Genomic DNA, 5,039 nt, shown 5'->3' with positions numbered 1-5,039 from the left:
ACGAAATTCATTGTTATATGGAATTATCATGCCGGAATCCAAAATAAATATTTATTCCTACAGGAATGTGCAACAACCAATTTATATTTTCATCCGAAAAACGATTTCGAAAATTAAAAATTGCCTTTGAGTAAGCAAGAATTTAAACGCCTTAAAGTAGGCAGATGTTTTAGTACAATGCAAATGAATGCTCATAATATTTATGTGTGGGATTATAACTTTTATGTGACTCATATAAAAGTTATAATCTTGAATTCTATATGTTTTGGCACGTATTTTCCAAATGGGAGTCAAATTGCAAAAATCTATAAGGCTAACACATATTCCAAATATGTGGATTTTTTGCAGTGTACTGATATAACGCAGGAATTCAACAGTGTCCATTTGCATTTTTTTTTATCAGCCAGCAGCCAGATTTCAAAATTTCGGCTTCGTTTCGCTTCATTCACCGCTTTTCACTCTTGTCTACATTTTTCCAACTTTTTTTTTACATAAATTCAATCATTCATAAAATTTTATTATTTAGCCAACCTTAGACCACCTTACTTAACACGCCTTGGTTTTGTCATACTTAACACGATCAAATCGCCGCTCTCAAATGTTCTTGGTATATTAAGCAATTCGTTTTCCAAAAGGTCGAGTTTAAGCAGGAACAATTGTAACGCTTTGATTTATTCGTGCGAAGGTACAGTGGGTACACGTTATCAATTTAAATATAATTTTCCAGTTATTATGCAAAATTACGCCTTCTTGAATGTGTACGGGTTTCGATGAGATTGTTTTGATATATTTTGATAACAAAATCGTGTGGATAAATTTTAAAGTTCAAATTTATATCCAAATTTCCAGTATTGGTCTCAATCCTAAAGTACGTAAAGTGATGTGTTTAAACATTTTTCTTTCTATAATATAATCTAAAAAATCATCGATGTAAAGCTATCAAGAAGTTTCACTTCAAGATAATATTTTCCGTGCTATGTTACTTCCTGATCAATTTCTTTTGAATTTTTAGGTTGATATTCGAAGTTGAATGAAAGTTAGACCATTCAAGTTTCTTTATTCTAGAAATTTGTGATGGAGAGTGTGAATTGTAAGTATTATCTACGATAACGAAGAAAAATTGCGATTATCAATTTCATTTTTGGTCGTGGGGAGTCATACAATTAGAGAAAAGTTTTTTTTATTTTATCCAAGCAATTTGAAGAAGTTTTTGTTTAATTGATTACGTTCCCAAAAATGATATTTGATGAGGTTTTTTATTTGTACAAAAGCGATAATACATTAAAATTATAGTTAGTAATTGATTTCGTAAACCATTGTCTTTAAGTCTATAATATACAGTTATCTTTTTTCCGATGGTAGTTTATTTAATACAAAATATAATCTTTCTTCCGGATGGGACTACCGTAATTTTTAAAAATGCTTAAGCAAAAAGCAATGTGATATAACTTCTAAGGAGTACGTTGTTATGCACGTTTAAGTACAGGACAGTGATAAAATTACTAGAATTATTCTGCGATTGACGCCGAACAGGATAGAATATTTTAGTTTTGTTCTTTTAATGAAATCGAAAATATTATTTTTTCATAGTAGGTATATGAGTACTTCTTAAACAACGAACACACTCATAATTGTGTTAAACATCGCTTCAAGAATTTTTTCACTTCTTTTTAAAATGTTTAAGATTTATATTTGAATACATAAACGAAGTCTTAATAATAATAGCAATTTTGATTTATGAACGTTGAAACTAAAGACAATTTATAAATGTTTTATTGATAATTTTTCATGTATTACAGATTCGGTTGGAGTTCGCTCCATAATGTACATATGTTTCGGGCGAGCAAGCACGGCTCAACGGATTTTTTCTTTTACCGGTGGTTGTACGTTTAATTTTATGTACAGAATAATCAGACTTCCTTTATCTGAACTATCTGATAAATAAGGAAAAAAAAACATCTCCAACGAAAAATGAATTTGACTATTGAGAATCTGAAAAATTTACCTAATATAAAAATTAAATGTTTAATTTCAATGCATGTAAATCAATTAGATGTTGTTTGGAAAACAAAATAAACAAACCACGTTAAATAAATTGGATGTTTGCTTTCAAATGGAATTTTTTATTCGATGATGAATCCGCCCATCTACGTATTCAAGATTGTATGGTGTCTCAAATGCTGCGCCTGAACTATTTTTATTGAAAGTCCACCGTCACAAAGCTCAGTTGAATGTTTTCCCAGAATCCTGTTGTTCACGGTTCCACGGTTCCACGGTTGTTATTGCACTCATCTATCTCGGTTGCATTGATTTCAACTTAGACTGTTCCAATAAAATGACTTCAACTGGATTTGCATGTGAATTAAGGCTGAAAATGTAAATTTCATATAAACAAACTCGACATGTGCTTCTCTGAGAACGCATAAAATGTACTCATACATTTCAAGTATACTTACATGTTTTGTCCAGTGCCATCACAAGTAAATACGCGATTCTTTTCTACCCATGCTTTGACATGTAAAGCTACGCAGATGTTTTCTAACTTCATATCTAGTAGTATTACATGTGATAAGCTTTTTCATTGCATGTAATGAGCTGTATCATTACATGTAAATACCCGATTCCCTTCTACCCATGCTCTTGCATGTAAATATACACGGATTTTTTTAAGTGTGTAGTAAAGGTTTTCTATTTCAGTGTTGTTATGGTTTCAGATTTTTTTTCTGTGTAGGTTTCGTCGTCCATTACCACGACCCCCCACCAAAATGAGGGGTGTTCAGGTTTTTTAAATGCAAAATTGAAAGAAATACGCCAAGTTGATATTGACCAAATTTTGACCGTATAAGATTTTTCTGTGAAACTATGATTAAACAAAATCTGTGATCTGTGACAAAGATTCTCAAAATTCTGTGAAATTGCATATCTATCTGCGGTTTTTGCAACCTTGATTGGAAATCGTACCACAAGGCAGTTAACTTAGACCCCCTTCCTTTCTACTTTAACATTACATGAAAGAAAGTTGTCATCAAATGATAAACCCTTCGAATTTGATAATAATGCGTTTTATTTTCAACACTTTCGAGGATCTCATGAACTCATCAGTTAACATATGGAAGTTCACTCTTTCTTTTATTTTGGTTTAGTTTTGTTTTACATATTTTTCTCATTTTTTCTATTGTTTCAGCAGCCATCATTACATTGCAATGAAACCCTGCCGGTAGTTCCACCCCACGAGGTGTCTATCAATAGATCAATTTCACTTGGATTGCGTCTTTTTCTGTTGCTCATTACAATTGTTTAACTATGGTATAACTTATCCACATTTACATACGCATCTAAACTCACTACCATGACGGGGTTACACACACGCTACATTCTAAATTAGTGTTTGGGGTGTCATTTTTTTTAAATGCCACTGTTTTTTGGGAGTTAGTTTACTTTTGTTTGGTTTGGTTGAAACATATTTAACAATTACGCTTACATGCACATGTCATCCAGTGTCGATTGATTACTGATTGAAGGGTAAGGTATGATTCTCGTTTCGACATTCAACAACCTCTGAAGTCGTAATAACTTTCGCACACGTGATGAAACTGTTTCTTTTTTGTTTTTGGTTCGTGTTAGGACTTGAATTGAAGAATTACTTTTTTGGACAGTTTGTCTCATGTTTTTTTTAAATTCAGCGTGAATTAAAAAAAAACTGACAATTATTCGCGAAAATATCATTAAATTAAAATTTCACGGAAAACTAGTAAACAAGAGAGAAAAAAATTGATGACTTTGAGTACTTGTTCTGAGCCACGCTGAAGAATGCTGCAACGTTCCACCATTCAAAAAAACTTCAAAATAAGAGTAATTGAAGAAAAGCAATATTTAAGTTGAACAAAACGAAAAGTTTATGGAAGTTATTTTTCCTAGCTTGAAACTGAACAATATGATCATCATTTGAATTTAAATGTATATTTGAATGGGTTGGGACTTGATAACTTTGGTGTTGAAAAATTACCCGAGACCCAGGTCAGGCAAATAGAAATTTTTCTGCAGCATTTTTTTTACTTTTCGACAAGAAAATGAGCACCTTTTGAAAAAAATTGTAATCGTTCATGATAAAAATTCGTGCCGGAACCAAACAAAATCAACAAAGCTGTTGTTTTGATTAGGCATGGTCAGTTTGGTGAAACTTGCACCTAAACTTATCCAATGAAAAACTCTCTCTACGACTGAAAAAAAAATGTTTTAAGAATGGTCATTCTAATCAAACAAAATTTGGTGCCTGCTCACTGGTCGGTGGTTTAATCAGATCAATTAGACATTTGAGCGCCTTTTTTGTTTATTTTCTTCTGTTTTCCACCCCCGCACAGTGGTTTAAAATTCGAAAAACGTGATCATGGGCTTTTTGAAGGCCTAATTGTCAAAATAGCTTTATGGTATGTTCTACAATGTTTCATCATTTCAAATTGCGCATATTTTTGTGTAAAGTTTTTCCTGATCAATTCACCTATAAGTGAGATAATTTTTCTATTTTTTGTATTTATCATTTTACCACTATGACGACTTCAGAAAAGTTGTAGATCATCTAATTTGTTGAAAGAAGAAGTTTCAGTGAAGTTATTTTAGTAGTAAAACCTCATGCATACAAATTTTCATGTCCATGAATGTTGAAAGATTGCACTTTTAAATGTATATATTTTTGTTTTTGGTATGTTTTCAACCTTAAGAGATATTGAACAATGAAAACACGTCATTTTTAAAAGAAATCTCCCAAAAAGTACCATTAAACTTCAAAATACTGACTTGACACTTTCAATGAAGTTGTTTACTTTTACAATTGTCACAACTCTTTCATACAAAGTTTTCTCCAAACTCGCTTCGAAATAAGTTAAACGAATTTTTCGTATTTTGAGGTTAGTTTTTCAAAAAATGTCTTTAAGAATGTTGTTTCAAAAGATAGAGCTTTGACGTCCTCAGCAAAGTTTCTTATAATTAGATGATCTACAACTTTACTCAAGACGTCATAGTGGTAAAATGATGAATAAAAA

General features: G+C 31.5%; 1 long non-coding RNA gene across 1 annotated transcript; it reads left to right on the top strand.

Moving 5' to 3' along the window:
* Nucleotides 1-743: 743 nt before the first annotated feature.
* On the top strand, nucleotides 744-2,100 carry LOC129750154 (uncharacterized). The gene is made up of 3 exons (XR_008738312.1): nucleotides 744-868; nucleotides 1,013-1,090; nucleotides 1,800-2,100. It is a non-coding gene; the product is annotated as an uncharacterized LOC129750154 (long non-coding RNA).
* Nucleotides 2,101-5,039: the final 2,939 nt, after the last annotated feature.

This window comes from Uranotaenia lowii, chromosome 2 (genome assembly GCF_029784155.1).
Source record: "Uranotaenia lowii strain MFRU-FL chromosome 2, ASM2978415v1, whole genome shotgun sequence".
In the NCBI taxonomy this organism is placed as follows: Eukaryota; Metazoa; Arthropoda; class Insecta; order Diptera; family Culicidae; genus Uranotaenia; species Uranotaenia lowii.
Note: the sequence above shows the minus strand (reverse complement) of the source record. Positions and strands in the feature narration are given on the sequence as shown.